At 46.1% G+C, this 17794-nt stretch overlaps 1 long non-coding RNA gene across 1 annotated transcript; it reads left to right on the top strand.

Moving 5' to 3' along the window:
• The first annotated feature begins 9625 nt into the window (after nt 1–9625).
• Nucleotides 9626–17318, top strand: LOC142486232 (uncharacterized). The gene is made up of 3 exons (XR_012798873.1): nt 9626–9855; nt 14007–14311; nt 16965–17318. It is a non-coding gene; the product is annotated as an uncharacterized LOC142486232 (long non-coding RNA).
• The last annotated feature ends 476 nt before the right edge of the window (nt 17319–17794 follow it).

Genomic DNA, 17794 nt, shown 5'->3' with positions numbered 1-17794 from the left:
GACCAAGGCCATGACCGAGTATATCCAGGATAATTTGAGGAAGGGTTTCATCCACAATTCTTCATCTCCAGCAGGAGCTGGATTTTTTTTTGTTAAGAAAAAGGATGGTTCCTTGCGCCCCTCTATTGACTACAGAGGTCTTAACAAAATTACGATCAAGAACCGTTACCCCCTGCCACTTATTTCCGAACTCTTCAATCGTTTACAGGGGGCAACAATTTGTTCCAAACTTGATCTCCGCGGAGCCTATAACCTTGTCCGCATCCGTCAGGGTGACGAATGGAAGACCGCCTTTAACATCCGCGATGGGCATTATGAATATCTAGTCATGCCTTTTGGCCTGTGCAATGCCCCGGCGGTCTTCCAGGAGTTTGTCAACGAGATCTTCCGTGATCTCCTCGACAGCTTCGTTATCGTATACCTTGACGATATCCTTATTTTTTCCAAATCCTTCTCTGACCACATTCAACACACCAAATTAGTCCTGTCCCGCCTTCGGGAGAACAATTTCTATGCTAAACTAGAGAAATGTTCTTTTCATCTTTCTAGTATACTAAATGACTTGCCTAGGCGCCACAGCTCTCTACTAAATTATAAAGTGTGATACAATCAATTAAATGATGTTACCCGACAGGGTACTTCTCAAACCTTCCAGGGAAATATGCTCGGATTTCCCACAAGTACAGTCGTGTTTGGTTGTGGAAAGTGAGCGACCCGGTCAGGAAAACAATATGTGAATAAAAAACATATACAAACAATAATTGTGCAGTATTGTGATTCAATGATGAGTTAATTTGCGTAAATCTTAGCTCTGGGGGAGAACCTACTTACAGCAACATATAGGGTAAATTCGCTTTTCTCTGACTCTGTCAGATAATGATATGGTGGTGAGGTTTCTTTGGGTAGGTCTTTTATCCCCTCTTGATCTTCCCTTATGAGGGTTGCTTCAGGAATGGTGGAGCTCAATTTCCCATAAAGTATGTGTAAAAGAAGAGCAGAAGAAACGGCCAATAGTATAGCTTGCAACAAGCAGTGTTTTATAAACAATGAAATGGTAGGGAATGTACTCACATTCTGTACACAAATATCAGGCACATAAAGGTTTCTTTTAGCGCTCAGTGCGCCTGCTGTGCTGTCTCCCCGTCCTCCTCTGTTCCTAGTGTTGTCGTCGCGATGGCGTCTGACGTCACTTCCGGATGGTATCTGGACACATCCGATGGCAATGGACTGTGAGGCACCGAGGGGGGGATCACTGGAGCGCACAAACGTCTGGAGTCTTTGGAGTCTTTGGTCTTCGCTTCCAGTCAGCTGCAGCTTGACTGAATAAGCTCTGGATCAGGCTCTACGCGTTTCGCTGCGTCATACAGCTTCGTCAGGAGCATCATCTGACGAAGCTGTATGACGAAGCTGTATGACGCAGCGAAACGCGTAGAGCCTGATCCAGAGCTTATTCAGTCAAGCTGCAGCTGACTGGAAGCGAAGACCAAAGACTCCAAAGACTCCAGACGTTTGTGCGCTCCAGTGATCCCCCCCTCGGTGCCTCACAGTCCATTGCCATCGGATGTGTCCAGATACCATCCGGAAGTGACGTCAGACGCCATCGCGACGACAACACTAGGAACAGAGGAGGACGGGGAGACAGCACAGCAGGCGCACTGAGCGCTAAAAGAAACCTTTATGTGCCTGATATTTGTGTACAGAATGTGAGTACATTCCCTACCATTTCATTGTTTATAAAACACTGCTTGTTGCAAGCTATACTATTGGCCGTTTCTTCTGCTCTTCTTTTACACATACTTTATGGGAAATTGAGCTCCACCATTCCTGAAGCAACCCTCATAAGGGAAGATCAAGAGGGGATAAAAGACCTACCCAAAGAAACCGCACCACCATATCATTATCTGACAGAGTCAGAGAAAAGCGAATTTACCCTATATGTTGCTGTAAGTAGGTTCTCCCCCAGAGCTAAGATTTACGCAAATTAACTCATCATTGAATCACAATACTGCACAATTATTGTTTGTATATGTTTTTTATTCACATGTTGTTTTCCTGACCGGGTCGCTCACTTTCCACAACCAAACACGACTTTTCATCTTTCTTCCATTCCCTTTCTTGGTTATATCATTTCTAGCACTGGCTTCTCTATGGACCCAGTCAAACTCAGTCTTAGAATGGCCACAACCCACCTCCCTGAAAGCCATAAAGCGATTCTTGGAATTTGCGAATTACTATCGTAAATTTATCAAGAATTTTTCTTCTATCGTGGCCCCCATTACTGCCCTCACCAAACAGGGAGCTAACACAGCAGTCTGGTCTCCTGTAGCTCTCCAAGCTTTCGACTCCCTCAAAAAATTTTGGCGAGCTATCGCTCGCAGGATGGATATCACCCTCCATTTTTCGTCCGGGTATCATCCCCAAACTAATGGGCAAACCGAGAGAACGAACCAAACTCTGGAGCAATACCTCAGATGCTTCATCGCAGACAGCCAAGACAATTGGGTAGATTTACTTCCGTGGGCAGAGTTCTCCCATAACTCTTTAAAGAACAGTTCCATGTTGAAATCCCCTTTTTTCATTAATTATGGTACTCACCCTCTCCCTATTGGTCCTTCCTCCTACTTATACCTTGCTCAGCCATTCATTCTTTGGCTGAGCATAGCTTTGTATGACCTGTGTTAACCACGGTCGTGCCTGCCTCAGTTCCTGTCTCTTTGTCTCCTTAGTGATCCCTTGCGTACCGAACCGGCCTGGCTGTGGATCCGCTCTGGTCTTCTACCCTTGGTTTGTATCCTGACCTCCTGGACTTCCCGACCCCTTCACCTCGGTTTTCGGATTCCGACCTACCTCCCGGCCCTGGACCCCAGGCTCTCGGTACCACCTATCTTCTGGAATCTCCCTTCTCGTCTGGCGAGTATCTTACTTTATCTTATACTCCCAGACGGTTCCAGACGCCTATTTTCCACTTTCCAGGCGTGTCCCCGTAGCTGTGGGTGCAGTTTGTTACCCATCTCACCTCAGTTTCGGGGTCCCTCCTTGTCCGTGGTGAGCACAGCGTAACACTCTAATAGCGCATCTGAGATCAGATGCATTGTAAGGAACCCCAAACTTCTCTAATAGCATGTCTGAGATCAGATGCATTGTAAGGAACCCCAACCCTCTCTAATAGCGCGTCTGAGATCAGATGTATTGTAAGGAACCCCAACCCTCTCTAATAGCGCGTCTGAGATCAGATACATTGTAAGCAACCCCAACCCTCTCTAATAGCGCGTCTGAGATCAGATGTATTGTAAGGAACCCCAACCCTCTCTAATAGCGCGTCTGAGATCAGATGCATTGTAAGGAACCCCAACCCTCTCTAATAGCGCGTCTGAGATCAGATGTATTGTAAGGAACCCCAACCCTCTCTAATAGCGCGTCTGAGATCAGATGCATTGTAAGGAACCCCAACCCTCTCTAGTAGTGCGTCTGAGATCAGATGCATTGTAAGGAACCCCAACCCTCTCTAATAGCACGTCTGAGATCAGATGCATTGTAAGGAACCCCAACCCTCTCTAATAGCGCGTCTGAGATCAGATGCATTCTAAGGAACCCCAACCCTCTCTAATAGCGCGCCTGAGATCAGATGCATTGTAAGGAACCCCAACCCTCTCTAATAGCGCGTCTGATATCTGATGCATTGTAAGGAACCTCAACCCTCTCTAATAGCGCGTCTGATATCTGATGCATTGTAAACAAGAGAGAAAGAATTGTAGGTTCCATAGAGCAGGACCTACTAGGACTCCAAAATGGGGCACACAAGTATGAGTACAAAATTGTACATTTTATTAAACAAACAGCCAAATGAAGACAAACAGACTCATAAAACACTAAAACCAAAGTGAACCGTCTTCCGAATACTAAAGTGATACCTAAGTGCACAGATAGCAAACAATTACTTGTAGAAACTCCTAAGTATAATTCATATGTAGAGAAATAATATATATATATATATATATATATATATATATATATATATATATATATATATATATATATATATATATATATATATATATGTCTCTATAAGGCGTCCTAATACACTAAAACCTCTACCAAAATAGACCAGCCTCACAGTGTTAATAATGCTCGGAAAATGGATAATTAGTAATGTGTACTTAACCAAAAATAGGAAAGTGTATCCATAAACCTTGCTAGTGTGGCAACATCCCTGTATAAACAGGTGTATAAATATACAGAGAAGCAACAGCAAGCACAAACAGTGATGGGAGCAACAAAGAATCAAGGCTGCCCCCGTGAGACTGAGATAGGAAAGATCACAGTTCAATCTCATTGGAATAAACACCTATCATGCCAGAGCAAGGGCAGCATGTGTGTGGATCTAAATGTGCTAGGAGTGGAGGTATGGTAAGAGAAACCCAATGCAGTAAGCACTCTAAGCAGGATATAAGTGTTCCCTTAGGGCCATCAAACACAACAACATCCGCTGCAACATGTCAGGTAAATAAGTAAGCAAATGTATGGCACCGCAATTGTGAAAATACTGTATAAAGGGATATAAATATCACTCCTCTGAACCTCTGTACACCAGCAAACACAGCGGTGTAAGCCGAGCGCAGCCGGAGAGAGGCGGTAACAGCTGCAGTGTCCCAGGGCATCCTGTTGCCCTGAATAGTTATAGCAGCGGTACTGACTACAGATAGCACAAATACAATGTCCCGAAATAAAGGCAATGATGCTGATACTTGCGTTCACACTGCTACTGGTCAGAATGTTGAGGTCTGGAGAAGGAGGTAGCATGGGAGACGGTGAGCGAAGACACCCAATGCGGCGTTGTAAGGAACCACAGCCCTCTCTAAAAGTGTGTCTGAGATCAGATGCACTGTAAGGAACCCCAACCCTCTCTAATAGCGCGCCTGAGATCAGATGCATTGTAAGGAACCCCAACCCTCTCTAATAGCGCGCCTGAGATCCGATGCATTGTAAGGAACCCCAACCCTCTCTAATAGCGCGTCTGAGATCCGATGCATTGTAAGGAACCCCAACCCTCTCTAATAGCGCGTCTGAGATCAGATATATTGTAAATTCTTCTGTATTTGATACAATTTTCAAATGACTAGAATATTACAGGTTACCCTTTAGGGATGCCCGGGGAACCCAAGGGTTCCTAGGAACACTGGTTGAAAAATGCTGGGTTAAGGGCATGGGCTCATTTAGAAACCTTTACTGGAGTAGCAATTTAATAAAAGCACCCAGCAAGATAACGCACTCTGCACCATATATACAATACTATAGATTAGCTTTATCTTTACAACGGAAAAGTTTGCCAAAGTTAACACGTTTCTCATAAGAGATCTGTTCAATACCTAAAAATGGCTGCCGCCATGAAGCGACATCATCCTCACTGAAACAATCGGGACCATCTCACTAGCTGGCAAATCCTGCCCTTACCCCCTGACAGGAAGTAAGTCTCTCTCTGGCTCTCATTGCCAGCAGCTGCCTCTGGCCTTTAAATAGCAGGCAGTTGCAACTTATTTTTGCTTGTGCAAAGTAGTCCAGTACTCTATGCCTTGCTCTGCCTTTGACCCTTTTGTCTTGACCCCTGCCAGGACCAGATTACCTCCTGTGTTGTTCCTGCTGTTCCTGCCTTGTTCCAGTCCGGTTCCCCCTGCGGTGTTCCAGTTCGGTTCCTTTGTCCTTGTCCGTTCCTGAGTCTTCCCCTTACCTGGGCAGGCACCTTCCCTGGAACCGGACCTGTCTTCCCCTGCATCCCATGCTTCGGATCCCAGGCCAAGGTCGGTGTACCTACTCCCTACCTCTGCCCCGCGGGTCCGTATCCTGTTCTGCAGTCAGCAGCATTACGTACATTTCTGGAATTGGGACAGGTTTACGTGTCTTAGTGATATACCGGAAAACAGGGAGCTGGTCTATAATCGCCATACTTAAAAGGAAATTTGGTTTTAGCGTTTATTTTTTATTTTTAAACAAGCTTTTTATGTTACCTTCAGTTCTTGACCTATTTGTGCTTCTGCACAGACCTTTGAAAACTGTAGCTGCCCCCTTCTAAGCCGGGAAATGTGGTTGTTCTATGTAAAGCACCAGTAACAGATAGCATGTGTAGCGGTGTTCCCCCCCCCCCCCTCCCACCACCCTCTGGGAGATTTCCTGGCTACCAGGTGTGTGGTTGATGCTGCATACTGTAGCTGTTCACTCTGAGATTCCGCCGATGTTGTTGGGGAAACAGGACAGATTTTAGGGGTGATGTTTCTTTGTTATGCTGGTGTCAGCGCCTCCATCCGCCACCGACTCCAGGAGTTCTGGAAGCAGTTCCTGCGGAAGAACTCTTTCATACTTCCCCAGACAGACGGATTTTTGTTAACAGGAACATGTTTATTCTCCATCATAGAGTACAGCATACAGATAGCACTGGTCTCCAGACTCAGGATGGTCCATTGACTTATACACCCAGCCATGGGCACCAAGGATGGTCCTAGCTCTTCCCCTACTCCCTGCCTCACTCCCTCTCCCCAAGTGGAGGGGATTGAAGGGGACAGTGCTCTGCACACCTCTCTGTGAGACCAGTCTCTCTCAGGGGAGAGACAACACTGAAACAATTTGGGTGTGCAGCCCCTTAAGTACTGAGGGGGAGGGTCCAAGGTCTGAGCCCCTTATTGGGCAGTACATAGGCTATAGCCCGCCTCCCCCCTTGTCACTCAAGGGAGCTGCTTGCTGGTGGGGAAAAGCCTGGATTGGGCCTAACACTGCCTGCACTGATACCAGGACTTGCATGTCAGGCAGGGTAGATTAGTAGCCAAGCCAGGCATGGCTACACATGTAATATGTAATACCGTCCATATTATTTTCATTCAAGTTTAGGTCCAAAGAGTCAAATTCATTTTTAGGATTAGTGTGGGCACAGTTGTTTTGTTATTTATGCTTAGAGACATCCACTCACTTATTTTATCTAAGTCTCTCTGATTTCAGCCTTACTGATTATCAGTATCTGTGTCTCATAAACCTCCATGGAGTCCCACCAACTTTAAAGAAAAGTCCTTTTTTTTGTGTGTGTGTTTAATTGTTTTGGGACCGGAACCCCCAAATGTAATTTGGTCCATCAAGGTTCACATCTCTGTGCCTGGTTGACACAAATTCAGAACTACTGTACCTCTGAAATACAATGAATTAATCCAAAAGGGTTTGATTCCTATGAGCAAATGGATAAAAATCTTTAAGATCAAGAAAACTAGCTGTGTCATTAATTTCATTCTTTTCCTTCGTACTCTAGAAAAAAATAAAATAAGAACAGTCCCACTTGGTTACAATTCAAGGACAAGTAGAACGGTCTGGTGACTTTGTCTGTATTCTTTCGTAACCCAGAATATCTAACTTCTCAATAAACGATGTTGCCAAGGTCTGGTTGTGGATTTATTGTGCATGAGTAATACTATAGCCACACACTGATCTCATAGCTGGTGCAGAAATAATTAACGAATAAAGCCGCAGTCTACACCGTCACAGAGGGAAAGTATCACTCCCAGAGAAGAAATATCAAACATTGTATGTAGTAACCACTCAGGGGTCAGATATCCATGTTACAGGGTAGGAAGTACATGGTGTAAAGTATATAGAATGGCCTTCGTCACAAAGGAGCCCTATGGTAACTTGTTCTAGACCCTAATTAAAATCATCCACTGTGCTAATAAACGGCCACGTGAGGAAGAGGTGGGCAGGAAGGGAGGGTTACTCTGACGCCCGTGGTGCCGTCGGAGAAGCGTATGTCCTTGAACAGACTGTTTCACATCTTGAAACGCTTCTTCCTGGCTAACCAGTGCCATGGTCATATGCTGCTTAGGTAAGGAATCTATTATGGTTCTTCCCCCTCATACAGAGGTATAGGGAACAGAATGCAGTGTACTGTAGGACTTGCACTTATTATGGTTTACCTTGACGATTTGGTGTGCAAGCTTATGATGCTTTGGCCAAAATATCTAACTAAAAAAAAACATATTTTATTATTATTATTAGTATTAGTATTAGCATTATTATTAGTACTGAAGCATTATTTCTTGTAATTATTACCATGTATGTTTTGTCATTTGGATGTAGCACTGGGCACCCCCTGTTTGTTATATTCCCTTGCCACAGCCCAGTGGCACTCTATGTGACATTACATATAGCCAGGATTAGGTGGGTGTGGGCGTTTGAGCTTGCTGGGTTTGTGTGTGCAGACTTAGATATATATTTGTATGTATAGCAGGGCCGCCAACAAGGGGAGTCTGATGGGGTTGGTGTCCCGGGCCCGCTGGGTGGTGCAAGTTTCCCCCCTCTGGCTAGGTCCTGCTGCCGGTCGCAGCCGGGCCCCAGCTCTCAGCTGTCTGCAGGACCTTTTTTTTGCCAGACTTCTCTCTTCCTGTCTGATGCACTGAGTCCTCTGACATCTGTGCCAGAAGTCAGCGGGGAAGCCAATGCACACTGGCGTGAGAGGGAGGCCCGGCGCGCGTCACCCCCAGACACTTTGGCCACTGCCCCCCTCGTCTATGCAGCCACCACCGTCTCCCCCCCATCTCCTCTCTGCAGCCACCGGCCCCCCTCCTCCTCTCTGCAGCCACTGCTCCCCCTCCTCCTCTCTGCAGCCACCGGCCCCCCTCCTCTCGGCAGCCCCCGCCCCTCCTCCTCCTCTGCAGCCACCGCCCCCCCTCCTCCTCTCTGCAGCCACTGCTCCCCCTCTGCAGCCACCACCCAGCCTCCTCCTCTATGCAGCTACCGCCCCCCCTCCTCCTCTTTGCAGCCACTGCTCCCCCTCCTCCTCCTCTGCACCACCGCCCCCTCCTCCTCTGCAGCCACCGCCCCCCCTCCTCTCTGCAGCCACTGCTTCCCCTCCTCGTCCTCTGCAGCCACCCCCCCCTCCTCCTTTATGCAGCCACCGCCCCCCCTCCTCCTCTCTGCAGCCACTGCTCCCCCTCCTCCTCTCTGCAGCCATCGGCCCCACCCCCTCCTCCTCTCTGCAGCCACTGCTCCCCCTCCTCCTCCTCTGCAGCCACCGCCCCCCCTCCTCCTCTCTGCAGCCACTGCTCCCCCCTCCTCCTCCTCTGCAGCCACCGCCCCCCCTCCTCCTCTTTGCAGCCACTGCTCCCCCCCCCTCTGCAGCCACCGCCCCCCCTCCTCCTCTCTGCAGCCACCGCCTCTCCTCTCTGCAGCCACTGCTCCCCCCTCCTCTTCAGCCACCGCCCCCCGCTCCTCATCTCTGCAGCCACCGCCCCTCCTCCTCCTCTCTGCAGCTACTGCTCCCCCCTCCTCTTCAGCCACCGCCCCCCACTCCTCCTCTCTGCAGCCACCGCCCCTCCTCCTCCTCTCTGCAGCTACTGCTCCCCCCTCCTCTTCAGCCACTGCCCCCCACTCCTCCTCTCTGCAGCCACCACCCCTCCTCCTCCTCCTCTCTGAAGCCACTACTCCCCCCCTCCTCTGCAGCCACCGGCCCCCCTCCTCTCTGCAGCCACCGCCTCTCCTCTCTGCAGCCACTGCTCCCCCCTCCTCTTCAGCCACTGGCACCCCTTCCTCCTCTGCAGCCAGCGGCCCCACCCCCTCCTCCTCTCTGCGGCCACCGCCCCCTCTTCTTCTATGCAGCCACCGGCCCCCCCTCTTCCTCTCTGCAGCCACCGCCCCCCTCCTCTCTGCAACCACCGCCCCCCTCCTCTCTGCAACCACTGCCCTCCCTCCTCTCTGTAACCACCACCCCCTCTCCTCTCTGCAACCACCACCCCCCTCATCTATGCAGCCACCGCCCCCCCCTCTCTGCCCTTCTGCAGTCACTGGCCCCCCCACAGGCACCATGCCCAACCTGACACCATTCCCAAGGTAAGTCTGAATTTTATTGGGGAGGTGGAGGTATATTTTATATGTATTGGGGAGGTGGGGGTATTTTCTATATGTATTGGGGAGGTGGGGGTATTTTGTATATGTATTGGGGAGGTGGGGGTATATTTTATATGTATTGGGGAGGTGGGGGTATATTTTATATGTATTGGGGAGGTGGGGGTATATTTTATATGTATTTGGGAGGTGGGGGTATATTTTATATGTTTTGGGGTGGTGGGGTATATTTTATATGTATTGGGGTGGTGGGGGTATATTTTATATGTATTGGGGAGGTGGGGGTATATTTTATATGTATTGGGGTGGTGGGGGTATAGTTTATATGTATGGGGGTGGTGAGGGTATATTTTATATGTATTGGGGTGGTGGGGGTATAGTTTATATGTATGGGGGTGGTGGGGGTATATTTTATATGTATTGGGGAGGTGGGGGTATAGTTTATATGTATTGGGGAGGTGGGGGTATATTTTATATGTATTGGGGAGGTGGGGGTATATTTTATATGTATTGGGGAGGTGGGGGTATATTTTATATGTATTGGGGAGGTGGGGGTATATTTTGCTCCTTGCATGTGTCCTGGGCCCCATGATTTCTGCTGGCGGCCCTGATGTATATTACACACAGGTGAACAGTGGAACATTTTACTGAAATAAATTTAATTAAACCAAATAATGTAAAATCATATGTAAAAATCTAACATTTTTATATAAAAGGGGGAAACACAAACGCCTCCTTTAATCTGTATGTGGGTTTATGGTCTTTAATGTGTAGATCTATTTAGACTCTTTTTCAGGATTTCCCAGATTGAACATGTTCAATGCCTATACTGTACATTCCAAGGCCCTGGTTTGCTGTCTGTGCATGTCTCTCCAGAGCAGGTTATTGTGTAAGGATCCTGCATCGAAATTATCAGCTAGTTTTTTTCCACACATTTGTTTTTTTTATTGCTGGAGCATACTGATAAATACCACCCCGAACTTTTAAAGTTAATGAACTGTCGGATATTAGAAGACTTGGTATTATTCCAGCTGGAAATGTTTTACTCTGAATAATGTGCTGACATGCCTCGCAATAGGGTCCTTTTTTGCTTGCCCTGCTTCATGGTGGTGGGGGCGAGGGAAGCAAAATAACTGTGTCCATAAGCACACTTGGCATTATTCCAGCAGGAAAAAAAACGTGCTCCGAATAATGTGCTGACATGCCTTACATTATTATTATACTTCGGTCTTTGAATTGTACCCAATTGAAATAAAGGTTAGTTATTAAGTGTAGGATGTGAGTATAGAGTGAACTCAACACAGACTTTGGGGGCTATACACAAAGCAGTGAGCTTTTACAATAATAATAATAATAATAATAAGCCTTTTGGTATCGTGCTTAAAAAAATGAAGCTGCCCCCCCCCCCTGCTATCGCGCTTAAACTTATAAAGCACGATAGCTGTAAGAACTGCATGGACCGATGTTACAGGCGATCATACATTAAATATATTCATTTTAATAGTAATAATGTACATGAGCAGGGGGTCTCCTGAGCTGAACCGCATTGGTTTCAGCCTCTGGGACCCTCTACTTCAAGAGATACAGGCCCCGTTATGGGGTGCCGGAATCCCCTGTGCTTTTAAAGCTCCCGAGTCACGTGACCAGGGGATTTAAATCTTGCAGGGGAATAACAGCCCATTTACCCATTTAAAATACAGAATTAAGCAGCAGTGATGAAGTAAATAAAACTTGCACTCACCCCTGCCAGGCTGCCACGATGAAGGCCGTCCTCATTTTCATCACCATCCGTGTCCTCCATTGCCACAAACAATGCAGTACAATCAAAAATACAATCTAATGTCCCCTAACCCCTTAATCACCTTAGCGGTTAGTAATCGCTATAGTAAAAAAGGGGTTAACCGACCCTCTCCCACTACCCACCCAGGAGGCCTAAACACCCTCCCCAGGCAACTAACCCCATTCTTCACCCATTCATTGGTACAGTGGGCACATCATGCCCATATAATAATAATAAAAATAATAATAGTGTCACAAAAAGCAACATGGCTGCCGTCACATGATACTTCAGCCAATCCGATTGGGCGATGTATATCCCCAATCTGGTTGTTGTAGAGCATGTGACCAACCAGGGACCCCCGCCAGCCTATTGTATTAATGCTGTGCTGAAAATTTTTTAAACAATGCTTTTCTGAAAGTCTCCATCTCTTGTGCACCAGCCTTTAGCTGGTGATAAGAAATGGTGAGCTTTTAAAGTACGATTCACTTATCACTGCTTTGTGAATCGCGCAGACTGGTAAAAGCTGGCACATTTCCCATTTTTTGGCTGATCGTACAACTTTTTTTTCAGTGAGCTTTTTTTTCTGAAAAAATGCCTTTTACGCGCGATACTGCAGTGTTATCACTGCTTTGTGAATCGCGCTGCAGGCCTTATTGTACTTAAAGGGCATTTATCTCACTTAAATGGACTTTTCACTGCTTTGTGCATAGCCCCCTTTGTATCTATGACTATTTTCCAAACCTATCTCCTTGATGCACCTGTTCTCCTTTTTGGAGCAGAGCAAGATTTTTGCTTTGTTTGTGTTCTCTGTTAACAAAAAAGTCTTTACAAAAAATACATTAAAGGATAGAAGGGAAACGGGGGGTGGGGGGTATGATTAAAACGTTTAAATACATAAAGGGTTTCAACAAGGTACAAGCTGGAAGCATATTTCGGAGGAAGAGGAGTGCGAGAGCAGGGTGTCGTACTCTGAAGCTGGAGGGTGGGGTTGCTATGGGAAAATGGGAGGAAGTACTTCTTTATTTGAAAGGGGGGTGAACCCCAACAGAGTGTAACAGGTGCTCACCATCAACAGGACGGAACCACGAGGCCGAAGCGGGGTTAATGATACACCGACCTGGAGCCGCGTCCGGATGCGGGACTCGTCATGGTGGGTAGTGAGTCAGGGTTGGAGAGAGCAGAGTAGTAGGCGAGCAAGCCGAGGTCGAGGAGTTGGAGGGGTACGGATCGTAGGGGCCACTAGCCGAGGTCGAGGATTGGAGAAGGCAGCGGTGTCGAGGCAGATGTGCTTGTGACCAGCACACGTTACATGAGACTACACTCGGCCAACTTCCAGGTGGAAGAGGCTGAGCCTAAATAGCAGGGAGAGCCAATAGGCGGAGAGCTGCACAGCAGGCAGGAACAAGGCAGGCTTCAGGAACAGGTGCAGCCAATTACTAAGTTCAGGGAGAGATTTTCCAGGAACCAATATGGCCACAACAGCCACATAAGGGCAAGTTCCAGCAAAACCTTGGACTGGAACCAAGAGGTGATGAGGACTAATACAGGAAATTAATGTAAAAAATGCTAGGGATAGACATAAGCTTATCCTAAATATGAAAGAAAGACAAAGATCAAATGGGTCTGAGGTTTAACAGCAGATGGGGAAATGGGCCGGCACTGAGGGACATGTGGTTCTGATTAAGAATGTGACGTCACGTTCTATGTCTCTTTACTTGTTGGCATTAGATGGGGTATGTATAATAAAGATATGTAAAGGGGAAGAATGGGGATAAATGGGAATGAGAACATGGGGGAAATTAGGAAAAATATACAGATAGGTCAATGAACCCCTTCGGGTTAAGTTGAGACAGTGACTCGTATCCTCTGCTTGGGTTTTATTATATCAATATAGGTTGATGTCAACTTTTTACATTTTCCTGTCAGTTGCAAAGGATAATGTAGACTCGAGTACGTGGTATTGGTGTACGGACGTGTTTGACCATCCTATTGCTGATGTGATGTGTCTATATTCTGTGCTCCCAAGTTTTTCTAAGTGCAATATTTTTCGCAATTAAGATGTAAATGATAATTTTTCTCAATTTCCTATGTTCCAGCTAACTGAATCATTGAAAGAGAAAAAAAATTTACGGGGAAGGAGTGTGTGTGGGGGGGGGGAGGGGAAGGAGTGTGTGTGGGGGGGGGGGGAGGGGAAGGAGTGTGTGTGGGGGGGGGAGGGGAAGGAGTGTGTGTGGGGGGGGGGAGGGGAAGGAGTGTGTGTGGGGGGGGGGGGGGGAGGGAGGGGAGGGGTGTGGGGGAGAGGAGGGGTGTGGGGGGGGGCAAAACCAAGCCTTAAACTGACCTGATATCTCTACAGGACCTACCCGCTGACCAGTGGGGGATGGCTTTGGAGACTATTGCGGCACCTAATCAAGAGCTGAGTGAGTTCCGCGGCATGGGCCATTCCCGGGACGTGCCGGTGGGGCTGCCGTGTGGTGGCCTGCAGAGAGAGACGGCGAGACAGCACACCAACTCTGTGTGGCCGGCGCTGTGGAGAGAATCGGAGAGGCCTAGGAGGTCCCAAATTCCCCCCCAGCCCTCCCCACCCCTCTACTACTGTCTCTCCGGAGGATGCTGTTTGGCAGGCAGACGTGACCTGGGGTGCAGTGCCTCGGAGAGGAGGTGAATAACCCCCCCCCCCCCTTGTTCCCTCCCCCCTGCAGAGAAGGTCAACAACCACAGCTGCCCCTGGGGGTGGAGAAGAGGGAGACATTCCCTGAGGGGAAACCGACCCAACACACAAAGTAGATCAGACCCTCTTAGGGCCAGAGGAAGAGGCCCTGCTAGTGCCAATTTGAGTGCAACAGGGACAAGGGAGACTTACCCCCAGACATCTTACGGGAATAATAAGTCCCCTCAAATATAAACAAAAGCCCCAGGTCACAAGTGCAGATCGCAACATATCAGATAAAGAGTTGTGCAGGTTCTTTCATGATGTCCATCCTAAAATTGTATTTTAGGATGCGTGCGAGTATTATACCACTTTCCTGTAGCTAGCGTGGGGACAGGAGGATACATATCAGAGCCTTTTACAATAAGTAAAGACACAAAACAATGTTGAAGCATTGGCTGCCAGGATAAGGTCCAAACGAGATATACCAGGTATTAAGGTGGGGGATAAGGATTCTAAAACATCCTTATACTCAGGTGATGTATTTGTGACTATAACAAAGCCAATGATCCCCTTGCCCATTTTATTGCCAGAACTAGAAGAGTTTGGGAGTCTGACGGTGGCTTAAAGTAGCCTATAAACCTGGAGCAATGGGATTACATATGCCAGGACTTTCTGTAAATTGATTAAAATGCATTTTGCCTTCAAGTTCAAAACCCATAGTATTAAATATCTGGGAGTGTATATAACTAAAACACATAACCATTTTTTCAAGCTCATTTTCCTCCGATAATTAAGAATGTGGAAGCGGAGCTGAGGGTTTGGAGGAAATATACTAAAAATGGGCAGAATCATGTGCATAAAAATGAATATTTTGGCCGGACTCTCATATCTCTTCCAAGCGCTTCCCATTTGGATACGCAATGTTCACTTGAAGAAGTGACAGCGGATCATTCTCAACTTTGGTTAGACAAAAAACCTAGGGTGTCCAAATAAATATATGAATCCACGGAAGAGGGGGACGTTTAGCTCTCCCATGATTGGAAAAGTATCATGTAGCTGCTCGTCTGAGTCAGATGGTTGATTGGCAATTACCCGCAGAGGAGGCTAAAGTCTGGGTGACCTTGAAAAATATACCTGCTGTAATTGGCCTTTAGTTTGGTGAATATGGTTACATAAAAAGCAAAGAAATGTATTGAAGAATACAATGCTATAGTGAAACTCTCATTGTATATTTGGGGTACTTGGCCATTAAGGTGGACTTGTGTTGTAGATAGTGCGACTATGTGGTAACCATGGGTCTTATATGATGGTCATGTCCTAAAGATACTGTACAAACATTTTGGGAATATATAATAATATTCGTGGTATTGGAAATGTCACCATATTAAAAAGACACTTGTACACCATATCCTTATAGCAGCTAGATAGCTAGCAGTTTGGAAACAGTCGGAACCTCCCACCTTTTAAACAAGTTTGGGACATACTATTAATGGAAAAATTAACTGGTATGACCAACTATACTTCTGAAAAGTTTCTAAATGTATGGACTCTTTGGATAGAAATTTTTTCCTGTTTGGCTGTTAGTCGTGGGACAAAGTGTTGTAAAGGGGATAAGAAAATGTTTCAAAGGGTACCAACCTCTGCTCTGCTACTGTACATGGGTACCGGGTCCCGAATCATAACCGCATGAATAAGAAGAAAATGATTGCTCCCACCTGAGCACAATTCCCATCAGTCTTCCCCAATTCATTTTTCTCTTCTTGGATATTGTTCTTATCATTATTCTATAAAGGCAGATTAACATACATCATGCTGATTAGAGGGTAACATTCAATGTATTCGATGATTAAAACTGAAATCCAATTGTGATAATAAGAGAATGTGGCAATGTACCGCCCAATGATAATACTGTATGCTGGACAGATTAGATATAACACCGACCTGCATACTGTGAGACTTACACCCTTAACGATTCCTATTCTGCATCTTATGTGTCAAAATATCAATAAAAACATTGTTAAAAAAAATCATATGAGTTATGGCACGTTTGCATGAGACTAAAAAATGATTGTTTTCCATTAGAAACAATGTTCTGAGCGACATCCAGCGCTTCTATAACTGGCCATCTGCAGAGCTTTTTATTGCGATCAATGAATACTGTACGTCAACAAGGAAGTCCATGAATAGGTTGAATGAAGCCTCTTTTGTTTCAGCTGAGTGAATAGCTCTCATATGTAAACACGTGTGGCTTGGAGGTTGCCGTACTTACTCATATCATTTAAAAGTACAAAGCAGGCACCATAGTAAAAAATGAATTATTTCTTCCTCCTGTTGCAAAAATGTTGTTCATCTTTTAAACATATATTCAAACAGACAAAACATCTGAATGGCTCCTTTCTACTGTAAGCTTATTTATGCATTTGATTATATTATGTGCTCACCTTCAACAAACTGCAAACAATGTATGAGTAAGATCCCCAAGTGTATTTATATGAGTAAAGAAATATGTTTACATTGTATATGGAGCATATCATCACTCGCTGATACTGTATGTGCTTACTGCTGATGGGTCTTTTTTTCTAAGTATGTACCAAACGGTTGATTTGGCCGCTCCTAATGTTCCTGCTACTGTATCTCTCTGATTTTTCTTTTTTTTTGCAGCCTAAGGATGCCCTGTTTCACTTGCATTGAGAGCTCTTTTGACCGCATGTTGTGGGTTCACAGCAACAGCTTCCAAATGCGAATGCCACACCTGGAATCAACTCCAGACCTTTTACCTGCTTAATTGATGATAAAATAACGAAGGAATAGCCCACACCTGTCGATGAAACATCTTTTGAGTTAATTGTCCAATTACTTTTGGTCCCTTGAAAAAGAAGGGGCTACATATTAAAGAGATGTAATTCCTAAACCCGTCTCCAATTTGGATGTGAATACCCTCAAATTAAAGCTGATAGACTGCACTTTAATCCCATATTCATTATTTAACTGTAACTTGAATTTATTTTGGTACACAACCAAAATAACAAAACTTGTATCAGTGTCCAATTATTTCCGGGCATGCGTGTGCGTGCGTGCGTGCGTCTGTGTGTGTATATACACTTAGTTAAGTTATGGTAGGTAAAAATGTGACAAAAACCCTCCACAGCAAAGCAAATAGCAAATGGAAATATTACTGTATGCTCATTTGCATGTCTTAGCAGGTCTGCAAACCCGCCCTTCACCATTATCACCCTGCACACAGCACTTCCACTGCAGCAAGGGATTCTGGGAAATGACATGCAAATGAGCACACAGTGCCACCTTTTGCTTCAAAACCATTAACATGGTTCCCTATAGGCTTAAGCTTGCTGCATGGTCACAGCTTTGAGCACAGCCAGGGTTAAGATGCATAGCCAGTAAACCCACCCACAGACAGCCATTTCGACCATATATATATACATACACGCACAGTGGAACTGTTTGGTGTGTAAATATTAAAGTAGGTTGGG

Source organism: Ascaphus truei, unplaced genomic scaffold, assembly GCF_040206685.1.
Source record: "Ascaphus truei isolate aAscTru1 unplaced genomic scaffold, aAscTru1.hap1 HAP1_SCAFFOLD_796, whole genome shotgun sequence".
NCBI classification, from domain to species: domain Eukaryota; kingdom Metazoa; phylum Chordata; class Amphibia; order Anura; family Ascaphidae; genus Ascaphus; species Ascaphus truei.
The sequence above is the reverse complement of the archived record's forward strand: the minus strand, read 5'-3'. Positions and strand labels throughout refer to the sequence as shown.